Genomic DNA, 12324 nt, shown 5'->3' with positions numbered 1-12324 from the left:
ATTAGTTAGGATCCAACCCTCAGTCTCTGAAGCTGCAATAGAATCTTTTTGATAAGGATTTAGGGAGCAGGATTCGTTTCAGCACTAGTGTAGGGGCATTTGTCAAGGGGAACACAGATATCCCATTTCTGTTGTCAGTTTACAAATCTCTGGATGCCCTCCGTGTAGAATTCTGAACCAATGTCACCTTGCTCCCCTTTACAATTTACTGCACCTGATCATCTAACACAGAAGTTTACAGGAGCAGGAATAGGACTGAATTAAGGGGGGGGAAGAGACTTGGTGCTCGTAATTAAATAAGAAAAAAGGCGTGATTTGAAAATTAAATTTAGCACATCAGAGATGTAGAGTAATTGCTTTTCCCGCTGCTCTATATAAAAAATAAATGAAAACAGCTGAAATATTGCTGCTTAATATTTGAATTTAATTAAAGATAATGTGGAAATAGTGACTAATGTTCCTCATAACAGCAACAATATAAGGATCTTTAAACGTACCTTGGGCACTCATTGAGCTCTTCGTGTCCTACTGGGTGTGTGTGTGTCTTTGAGTAGTGATACCCACTTTCAGAGTTCTGAAAATAAGAGGCACGCTTTCTGACAGAAGTATTGCGAGGGAAAGGTTGAACTACTCTTTACTCTTTCACCATGCCAAACTTTTCATTTTATCATTTGATTGGGCTAGGATATTGAACAACCATCCCAAGCCAAAAAGCCTCATTCTGGGAGGTACATACCAGCGAAGAGCCGGGCCAGGCACAAGCGTCGATAGAACAATGGAAGGGACCTGTTTGTGTACAGTAGACTACATCCTGCCACACGAAACCCAGAGGTTTCTACACAGGATTTGAATTAGGGAGAGTATCGAGGGCCCTCTGCCTATTTGCCCTTCTGCAGCTGCCTCTGCCTCTACATCTGCTGGGCTGTCAGCCACTGCTTCTTGCTTGCTACTGCTGTTCTCACTCATCCTGGTCCATTGTGGCATGACCTCTAGGAGCATTGCTGTGGTGATGGCATCCCTAAAGTGCTTTCTGGAATGGTACCTACTGGACTGAGGAGGAATGGTGGGAGCCCCTCCCCGCTTTTTCTGAACCTTCCTAAGGGCAGGAAGACAGTATTGATTTAGAACAGTGGTTTACAGAAGGGCATAGTCCAGAGGGGGAAAGCTGGGAAATACTTTGTGAGGAAGAGCTAGAAGAGGAAATGTCATGAGAGAGACAGCTGGCAGATTCAGTGTCCTTGGACAGCATTCCTGACCCCACCCCCCTTGGCTAAAACTAGACGGGCTTGGAAAGGGATAGAACAGAAAGCACAGTAGTAACAAGCTCAGATTACCTGCCGTAGGCGTGACGTAGACTAATGGGGACAGAGGGGGCAAACCTTTACTGGGAGCAACGCCATTTTTTAGAGAGAGATGCATTCCTTTGTCTCTTGCTGTGATTATTAAAGAACTTATCTGGTAAGACTGCTCCTTTCATTTGATCTGCTTATTTACTGCCACCAGGGAAGGGATCTGATTCCCCAAAGCCTGACACCTACGCCTTGATCTGAGGAAGGGTTGTTCCTCAGAGTGAGGCATGTGGGCAAGGTGGCCCAGGCAGGATCTCTTTAAATGTTGACTACTGTGAAACATAGAGCTTGTTCACCCTGGAGTTGGATATGGATTTGAAGCTAATTGCTTGCTTGTTTTTATTTATTATTACATTCATATCCCATATTTCCCCCAAAGAGCCCAAGGTGGTCTATATTTCTCCTCTACATATTACCCTCGCAACAACCCCCTGAAGTAGGTTGTGTCTCTTCTATTTTGTGGCATCCACAAAATGTTCTTATCCAATTAGCAGTTCCTACTTCCCTTCCACTAATTTCAGATTTTCCTGATCTGTAAATAACCTGATAAAGGAAGAAAATTCAATATAAAATTGAATGCTACCTGACTGTAAATGAGCTGTAGTGCATTGTATGGGTAGGCCTTTCAACATATGTAATAATTGATTGCTCATTTGTGCAAATCTGGTATATTGGGAAACACATACCTAAACACATGCCACAATGGACCTCAGGTACCCTGTTTTGAAATAATATTTTTCTTTATTTTTTAAAGAGGTATTGCTCCTGTGTGCAAATCTGGTATTTTGGAAAACCTGAATTTCAAAAAAAGCTTTGCAGAACATACGGTGATGGTGCGGAGTACTAATGGAGGAAGGGTTCAACAACACACAGTGCAAATATATCTCTATATCTCTATATCTATCTATCTATCTATCTATCTATCTATCATCTACCATCTACCATCTATCATCTATCTATCTATCTATCTATCTATCTATCTAATCTATCATAATCTATATCATCTATGGGAAACATTGAGATGGATTTCAGAGGCGTAAAACTGGATAAAGGTGCTTAAATGGACACATGGAAATAGCAGCCCATATATGCACGAATACCCTGGTGTGTGCATACACTTACTTGCTTTTGCTGCAACAAATATTGTTTAAGATTTCACAGCAGCATTTGCCGCTGCTGCAAAATGGTGGCAGAGCTGGCACTGCCTGGGGCGACCTCACCCATGGTACCTCTGAAGAACGACTCTTCCCCATGGAGATATTGTGTGATGAGATGGTCTCCGAACACCTGTGCTGCTGCTGTTAATGTGGGAGCAAAAATTGGGGGAAGAAGGAGCCAGTGGAGAAGGAGCCAGTGTTGGTGGTAAGTCCGCCTGCCTTGAGCACTTCAGTGCAGGCCCACGTGAGACAAGGGGCACATGCCTTGTCTTCTTTGTGGTCTTTTGACTGTAATCCTATTATAGGCGCTTACTACTAGTCAGGCTTATGAATCAGGTCAAATGGCAGGCTGTGTGAGGTATCAAATGCCCTTTAGGTTGGATAGTGTTTAACTGAACTGTCTCCATTCCTGCCCCTGGCATAGCTTTTCTTCCAGTCCTTTCTGTGCTACATAACAGTTTTGGGGACTTCCACTGCGCTTCAGCAGACAGTGGTGGCTGCTGATGCTGTACATGGGCAACAGCCTAGGTTGGATTGTGACCAAAGTACAGCTCCCTTCATTGCAGTGAGGCAGACATCATGGCTCCCTGTCTAATATTTATATGGTTTACCCTAGTTGGTGTCTGGTGAAAAAGGAAGCCCATGTTGCTTCATTATGATTTGGTCCTCTATTAGGGCCTCTTGCTTTTCTTCAAGAGAACGTGACTGCCAAACTGGAGCAAACATCAATTGGGTTTTCTGTAGATTGATGTTTGCTCTGATTCAGAGGTAATGAGCAGGTTTTGCCAGGAAAACTGGCAGGGCAAACAGAAAACCGCTTGGACTCGTTTTTTCTAGGCATGGGACAAGTGAAGTGTGGCCAAGCTCACATTCAAAAGAAACCAATTGTCCAGTCTTCAGACTCCACAGTGTTTCAGTGGTTGCAGCACTAAGAGTGGCTCCTGACTGTAGTACTTAACATGGTTACTAGTGGAGCACCAGTCCTGTTGGACTCAGTGAAAATGGTGGCATAGCTCCACCCCTTCCCCTTTATGCTACTTTCAGAGATTGCCCAGGGTCTCTTGTCCTCTGTTCTGTTCAGATGAATGACACATTTAGGCCATATATTTAAACGATGACTCTTTAAACAGTCATGGCTTCCCTCAAAGAATTCTGGGACCTGCAGTTTGTTAAGGGTGCTGAGAGTTGTTAGGGATCTCTGATTCCTCTCCCAGAGCTATGATTCCCAGAGTGGTTTAACAATCAATCCTTATTCACAGGGAACTCTGGGAATTGTAGCATTTGTCAGGGTGTGCACAAGGAGGGAGGAGATGGTGGGGAAGGTACTGTTGTGCAAGAGGAAATCCTTGCATTGATGAGATGTGTTACAGTTAGTTGAATACCACCCATCATTCCAGAGAATTATGTCCAGGACTTTCTGCTGCCTTTCATAGGAGTGGGCCATTAGGTTGCCACCCGAGCAATCAGCGTCATTGGCACTTCTATGATCAGTGTTGTGCCCTGTGCTTCTGCACTGATTCTAACCCCTCTGCCTAGCTGTGAACCCCTGAAACAGCCCCCTCAGCAACTAGAGCTGAAAAAGTATTCTATTGGCTCTAGTAGATGGCTTTTACCAAGCCCAATTGTAGTGGAGGAGGAGATGCTAAGGGCCAAACAGGGAAAGCCTCAGGGGCCACATTTGGCCTTTGGGCTGGTAGTTCCCTACCTCTCTTCTAAGTAAATGTTCAACAGTGGCAGTAACAATCAACATAATGCTTGTTTTATGTAATTTCAGCCAATAATATAAATCAATTTTTATTTTTAAGCTTTTTGTTTTTATAGATTTACTTCTTCGGAGCTCTGATAAATGATCAGCTTTAAGCATCTTTTTCATTTGTGTGCATCGCGAGTGCCTAAATGGAGAAATTATGGTTGGAGCTCTCTCCCTTCCCTTTATTTATTTATTTATAAAATTGGGAAAGAGAGTTTTAACTGCCAGGTTTTTATTTGCATTTATTTATGAGAGTTTTTTGTACTTTGTTTTATTTCTATAAATTTAGATGTTTACAGTTGCTGAAAATTATGGACTTGGATAATAATTATTTGATTATAGGAGATGCTGAGATTGGTAGAGCCTTAGTCTTCATAAAAACCGTTAAAGCTCTGAACCATGAGTCATTTGTTTTGTGGTCTGAGCTGTAAAACACAAATTGTCAACCCTGCATGACAAAACGTACAAAATACATAACCTTAAACCATCAAATTGCATTTTCTTTTCTTACCTATTTTGTATTAGGCAGATATGTTAATAGGTACTATTCATTACTTTGCCTGACTATAACTTCTGGTAAGCAAGGGAACTCCTGGAGAAGTATATATTGGTTTGTGTATGGATGTATTTGAAATAATAATTGACCCCAAATAAAAGAGTTTATCAGGTTCCGCTTGCACAACGAGGATAATATTTGTGCATTTTATGAGTATCCCTGCTTGTGCAATCAATCTTTGTGTGTGTGCAGCCTGCTCTGACTAAAAGTTCTCTCTACCTTCATGTACACACGAGGGCTTGTGAGGGGAGATAAGTGCTTGGGGGCCTGTGTATGTCAGTGAAAGAGGGGAGCTAATGGTTCACATATTGTAAAGATAAGAACCATGTAGAGTTGAAAGGGGCCACAAGGTTCTTCTAGCCTAACGCTCTGCAATGCTAGAATCACAACAGGAAAAGATGGGCATCCAACCTCTGTTTAAAAATCTCCAACAAAGGTGAGTCTACCACCTTCTGAGGTAGTTGGAATATATATTAAAGGTAAAGGGACCCCTGACCATTAGGTCCAGTCATGCCCGACTCTGGGGTTGCGGCGCTCATTTCGCTTTATTGGCTGAGGGAGCCGGCGTACAGCTTCCGGGTCATGCAGCCAGCATGACTAAGCTGCTTCTGGCGAACCAGAGCAGCACACGGAAACACCGTTTACCTTCCTGCCGGAGCGGTACCTATTTATCTACTTGCACTTTGACATGCTTTCGAACTGCTAGGTTGGCAGGAGCAAGGACCAAGCAACGGGAGCTCACCCCGTCATGGGGATTCGAACCGCCGACCTTCTGATCGGCAAGTCCTAGGCTCTGTGGTTTAACCCACAGTGCCACCTTCGTCCCTGTTGGAATATATATTACTGAGATTATTTATGCCAGCAGTGTGGAACCTCAGACCTGGGAACCAAATGTAACACTCCAGATCTCTATTTGGCCCTCAAAACGCTTTTCAGACGACACCCTCACTGGTCTTGCTTTGCAGCCCAGCTTCTTTCGCTTGGCTGGAATGCACCCTTGAATTCTGGCTTTCACTTTTTATATGGTTTTTATTGTTGTTGTAAACCTCTTGGATTTTTTTTTTTTAGTGAGCAGCAGTATACAAACACTTTTATCAGTAAATAACAATATACGTTGCTTGTCTGAACAGATGAAAGAGAGAGTGCATGTGAGGGATGTGTAGGAGCTAGCCTACTGTACAAAATATGTGGTGTGCAGTCCTTGGAGGATTCCAGAAGGAAATGTGGTCCTTGGGCTGAAAAAAGCTCCCCAGACCTGATCTATGCAACTACAGAAGTTTAGCATTTAGCCCTCAAGCTCTGTAAGAAATGAAAACCTTGCATTTTGGAGAGTCAACTTTTCCTTTTCAAAGGCATGCCAGTGGGACATATTGCCTCGTTTCACATGTCCCTCTCTGGTTATTCATTTTAAACACCCTTCGTCCCAAGTTCTTCCAAGTTATGTAAATTGTAATAATTACTAGCGCTGCTTGAGGGGGGAAATGGAATTGTATGTGGTGTATGTATTATTTAGCTTTCCGTAGCACCCCTTTGAGTCATTAGAGCAACGCAGAGTATAAGCTGACAGGGTGTTGCTAGACTGCTCATACATTAAAAAGCCTCGTGTGGTTGGTCCCATCAGTGGAGAAATCCTCCTCCTCTCATTTAGGCAGTTTATATTCCCTTTTAAGATGTGTGAAGACCTTTGAAGTTGAGAAATTTCATCTGGATTCTACTGGGTGCAGTCGTAAGGGGAGAACATGCAGCCTTTTATAGAGTTGTCAGCTGATTAGAAGATGCATTTTGGTGCTATTTCAGTGAGCAATTGTGCCTTTGATTTTAATGAATGCATTAAAGTATGAGGGGGGTGGGAAGTTGGTTGTGATGCTTCTGCCTCCTGGTGCCTTCCTTTCAAAGCCACTCTGCTCTCATCACTTACTCTAATTTGGGGCATCAAGATCAAGCCATGCTCAACTTTCTTTCTTTATTAAAGGAGGCGCCTGCAAATTATAGTGCAATTTCTTAATCCATTTAGCAGCTGCAAGTGTATGTTTAACAAAGGATAGCGTCTGGTCTGAGGGGGGAAAAGCCTGGTAGCGTGAGACTAAAGTTGTTTCTTGTCTGAACTGGAAAGCACAAATAGCAGCTAATAGGATGGAGCAGGAACTAATATAAATATGGAATTAAAGTGCTACCTCCTTCTTTCACAGAGATTCTTAACACAGTATTTAGTCTCCGGGCCTTCAAATTGTGTGGGTTAAGCAGACAAATCTGATCAATGTAACCAGGCAGGCTTCCAGAGGGATACTATTTTCTGGCGGGATTCATTCAATTTTGCTTGTACAACTATATTTTATTATTACTATTTAATTAATTTTATTAGATGCTTTTTCTTGCCACAGGCAACTCAAGGCGACTTTTAGCAAAAACAAAACAACAAACAAACATTAAAACCAAGAAAAAATACATTAAAATGAATACAAAGTATTCAAACTCTTGCACAACTTATCCGTGTTCCCAAACGACTAGAACTTTTGTGTTTAGGGAAATGATAGGAAACTGCAATGAAAAGTGCCAGACATCACTTGCTTGGGTTCATTGTCATCTAACCTCCCTGCAGATGTAGCAGAATAAATGCTCATTAAATACCAACATCATCTAATCTCCCTGTGGACAAATCAGTATATATATATATTTAAAAGTTAATCTGGAAGGGCCCCAAATAAACTTTCCCTTCTCTGTTAAAAGTGTTTTCTTCTAGACAGGACCTTTACTGATTGCCATTTTGAGTATCATTTCACTTTTGCCCCTCATTGGCCTGGTATTACTCTTCATACATTTACCATTTCAATGCCATAACAACAACAACAACAACAACTATAACAATAACAATAACAACAATAATTTATACCCTGCCCATCTGGCTGAGTTTCCCCAGCCACTCTGGGCAGCTCCCAATCAAGTATTAAAAACAATACAGCGTTAAATGTTAAAAGCTTCCCTGAACAGGGCTGCCTTCAGATGTCTTTTGAAGATAGGATAGCTACTTGTTTCCTTCACATCTGAAGGGAGGGTGTTCCACAGGGTGGGCGCCACTACCGAGAAGGCCCTCTGTCTAGTTCCCTGTAACCTTACTTCTCGCATAATAATAATACAAATGCTATTACGTAGTTTGAAGTGAAACAATGCCATCATTGACATAATAGGCATTGATGGTACGTTGATGTTTCCAGAGTTACCCAAAGAGGTTTATTCAAAGGTTTTGATGGCTAGAACTGTGGTTCCCAATGTGGGGCAATTTGATTTTTAAGGGGGGCAATTTGAGAATGAGTTATTAACAGTTATTGGCCTTCCTCCATGTGCCTAGGAATTCACTTTTTGAATAATAAGAATCATATGTCATGGGGTGTGTGTGGAATCAGGATTTTAGAGATGCTTGGGTGCCAATTACGAAGAATTCTTTAAGGCACTAGGATTTGATCAACAAAACTATTGAGTTGGTACATTATTATTAATCTCTTCTAAGTAGCCTTTTTTTCTTTAAGAAATAATGGGGTCATAATTTAGATTTTTTTGCTCCAGCTGATGACATTTTAAAGGCTGGCATTAACTGGGATTCTGTTTTTATTTCCGCCTCATTACTAGCCCTGTGGTCCGCCCAAAGTTTATTAGTGGCATTTCCCTCTCTTTTTGTCCCAGTCTCATCTAAGGAGGGGGCAGGATTGTGATAAATCTCTTTGGAGGCCTGTTTGCAGCTAGCCATGCATTCTTGGAACAGCAAATGGAGTTTGCTGTCCCAGAAACTGGATGAGCTGCTGCTGGTAAAAATAAATGATTAGAGCCGATGGAGAACAATTGAATGCTGATGATTGGGGTGACTGTGGGAAGAAAAGCTTCTGAACAGTGAGATGGGCTGCTCTGCATACAGATGGAGAATACAACCTGATTCCTGCTCTGGCTCATTAGAGAGGAAGGCATCAGAGACAAGCAATGGCAGGGAATGGAAGACAAAATTTGTGTTTATATACAGAAATGGAAAATAGGTGCCAGGAACTGACTGTAGCCAAATGTTTGCAAAAATTAGGCTCTTCTATGCCATAATTTCAGATTTATGTTGACTGGTAAGGACACTGTGAAAATTATATTGTTTTGTTTTTGAAATTAGGCTGCATTTATAACAGCAGAATCCCACACATGTCTGGTCTGAAATAAGGCTCTTGAAGCTCAGTGGGACTTATTTGCAGGTACCATAGAACTGTAGATTTGGAAGGGATTCCAAGAGTCATGTAGTCCAATGCAGGAATCCTACAGCCATCACTGCAGGGGCTCAAACCACCAACCTTCTGGTTAACAGCCTGAGATACTGACCCATTCTAATTGTGTGCATACATTATTGCAATGCATGTTGCATCCTTCAAAACAACTCACTTCCAGGAAAAAGTGCTCTAGAAAAGCAGATTCTGGGTGATGCCATATCAATAGGAAAGAATCCAGAAATGTTCTGTCTGCTCAAATTCTCTCTGCATTGGTTCCCCCCTTACCAAAGCAATCCTTGTATGCATATTACCTTAACAATGAAGAGTGAAAATATATGTGAATGCTGTTCAGTTAATATGGAAACGGTGTCCACCATTGGTGACCATAGGAATCAATTAGATCCTCGGAGGGTTCTCGTTGAGACTGGCATCCATAGCAAAGTGCAGAGCTGATCGAATGGCATGTATGCCATTTTGGCAGCAATATTTGAGCTCGCTCAATGATTCAGAGTGACAGAAGAATTCACATTAACTTGGAAGTACTAAATTGGATTGGAATTGAATCTGTGTCACACATATCATTTGTCACGGTGCTTCTCTCTCTCCCCCACTCCACCTTTCAAACCTTGCTGCTTTTAAGAGCGTGTGCCACCTAGAGAGTGACAGCTCTTCGTCAAATGTCATGCCTTTAAGTGGCTAGCAATTAATGTAAAATTGAAGCATATCTAAGTTTTCCTCCAGCAGATTTGTTTACAGGGTTGAAATAAGCACCAGTGTGCATTCCTAGATCCTATAACACCAGGCAAACCATGTTGGCAGGGGAAGACATGAGGGAAGCCTAGAAAGCTGAGAGCTTGTAATAACGATATAGAGTTGATACTCTGGTGAATTGCATGTTCATGGAAAGTCACACGTGGTTAACATAACACCTCATTTCTTCCCTGTTTAGGGAAGTTTTAATGTTTGATATTTTATCGTGTTTTTAATATTCTGTTGGGAGCCACCCAGATTGGCTGGGTAGGCCTGGCCAGATGGGCGGGGTATAAGTAATTTTTTTTTTATTATTATTATTATTATTATTATTATTATTGCACACAGCTGTGAAAATTGATTTCAAAATGTGTATTTGGCATCCACTGTGAGACAAGTAGGGGAGGTTTGTCCTGCTATACTATTGGCCACTAGAAGCAAAACTATTCTTTGGTCACCACTTGGTGTTGAGAGTCTGATGTGCAGGGTTGATTCAGCTGGCTCAACAATAGTGGAAATATCTTTGGAAAGGTGCTTGAGCCCGGAATCCATTCTGACATGCTGCCCTATCTCTCCACACCCATGAACATACTATGCAATAGCTTTGCATGACACCACAATGGCACATCTTAGGATGGTAGCTGTTGGCCTTTTGTCAGCCCATCTGATGACATTGACCTAACATCTTGGGTCAGCTTGAAGTGCCAAAGATACTCGTTAACATTGGTATCACACATTTAAATGGTTCACATATTGTAGCTCAATAATTTATAAGATAGTTTTGTAAAGGCAGGGCAGGATTGTGTGTGGAGGCTGGCACAATAGCAGTTTCCCTAAAGGTGCAGTGAGCTTATCGCTGCAGTGAAATTTGAGCCAGGGACATTCTACCACTGTGATACCCTAGCTCTGTAATGTAATATGAGCATACACAGTTATTTCTGGTGTGAAGGTTCATGGGATCAGTCAGGAAGCAGGACAATGTTCCTTATTAGCTGAAGGAAAGTTTAGAAGTCAGGACTCTTGCCAGGTGAAGGATGAAAGATCTCTCCATAACTGTGACACCCTCTTTTCTTCCCTCTTAACTTCCCTGTTCCACAGTCTAACAAGCTCACTAATGTTTCGGCTGAAAGCAGAGTATAATGAGATTGTATGGGACCTTGGTGCTTTGTGGGGAAAATAGGCAGGGATGGATAGTTGTGGATTCTTGACAGCAAATTGTATGGCATGTTTTCAAAACCTTTAGTTAGTTTTCATTATTTAACTCAGAATACTGGTAAAGCATTATGAGAGTTCAGAAAAGCATAGAATCCACTGTCCACGACAAACCACACTTTAGGTCCTCATCTCTCTGACCCATCAACTTGACTTTCCTAGTCCAGCATTTGCAAATGGGAGCATAAGACGCAAGGCCAGATTTAGGTATAATGAGGCCCTAAGCTACTGAAAGGGATGCGGGTGGCGCTGTGGTCAAAACCACAGAGCCTAGGACTTGCCAATCAGAAGGTTGGCGGTTCGAATCCCCGTGACGGGGTGAGCTCCTGTTGCTCGGTCCCTGCTCCTGCCAACCTAGCAGTTCGAAAGCACGTCAAAGTAGATCAATAGGTACCACTCTGGCGGGAAGGTAAACGGCGTTTCTGCGGCTTGGTCATGCTGGCCACATGACCCAGAAGCTGCAATCCGGCTCCCGTGGCCAATAAAGCGAGATGAGCGCCGCAACCCCAGAGACGGCCAGGACTGGACCTAATGGCCAGGGTTCCCTTTACCTTTAAGCTACTGAAGGTAATAGGGCCCATTATATGTTCAGCTTTCCTTTGTCAACAACAAATTGTCGCTGTTTTTTTGTGTTGAATATATGCTATATGGTAATTTTTGGGGCCCTCAAGAGAGTGGGGCCCTAAGCTATAGCTTATTTAGCTTATACGTAAATCTGGCACTGATAAGATGTGGCACTTTGGTGGCCTGCAAAGCTGTTTTATAGCATATACATGAGTTGAGAAATAAGAATGGTATGTCAGGATGGGTTTAGGACTCAAGCGCCATTTACTAGCACAACTGTAAAGGGATCCCTGACCGTTAGGTCCAGTGGCGGACAACTCTGGGGTTTCGGTGCTCATCTTGCTTTATTGGCCGAGGGAGCCGGCATACAGCTTCCGGGTCATGTGGCCAGCATGACTAAGCTGCTTCTGGTGAACCAGAGCAGCGCACTAAATCACTGTTTACCTTCCCGCCAGAGCGGTACCTATTTATTTACTTGCACTTTGACATGCTTTCGAACTGCTAGGTTGGCAGAAGCAGGGACCGAGCAACTGGAGCTCACCCCGTCACGGGGATTCGATCCACCATCCTTCTGATCAGCAAGTCCTAGGCTCTGTGGTTTAGACCACAGCGCCACCCGCGTCCAACTGTAAATATGCACAGGCAAGCTTTCCTCTCTTCCTGAAGTTGCTGACACTAGGACTTTATGCCTCATTATAATCAGCATAATACATTAGGCCCTGAGAATGGTACAGAGGACAAGCTCTTAATT

General features: G+C 42.7%; 1 protein-coding gene across 1 annotated transcript in view; it reads left to right on the top strand.

Moving 5' to 3' along the window:
* The window catches only part of ETV7 (ETS variant transcription factor 7), a 741840-nt gene that overhangs the window by 341954 nt on the left and 387562 nt on the right, over window positions 1-12324 (top strand). The window lies entirely within an intron of this gene.

The sequence above is a fragment of the Podarcis gaigeae genome (genome assembly GCF_964106915.1).
Source record: "Podarcis gaigeae genome assembly, chromosome: 6".
Taxonomy (NCBI): domain Eukaryota; kingdom Metazoa; phylum Chordata; class Lepidosauria; order Squamata; family Lacertidae; genus Podarcis; species Podarcis gaigeae.
The sequence above is the reverse complement of the archived record's forward strand: the minus strand, read 5'-3'. Positions and strand labels throughout refer to the sequence as shown.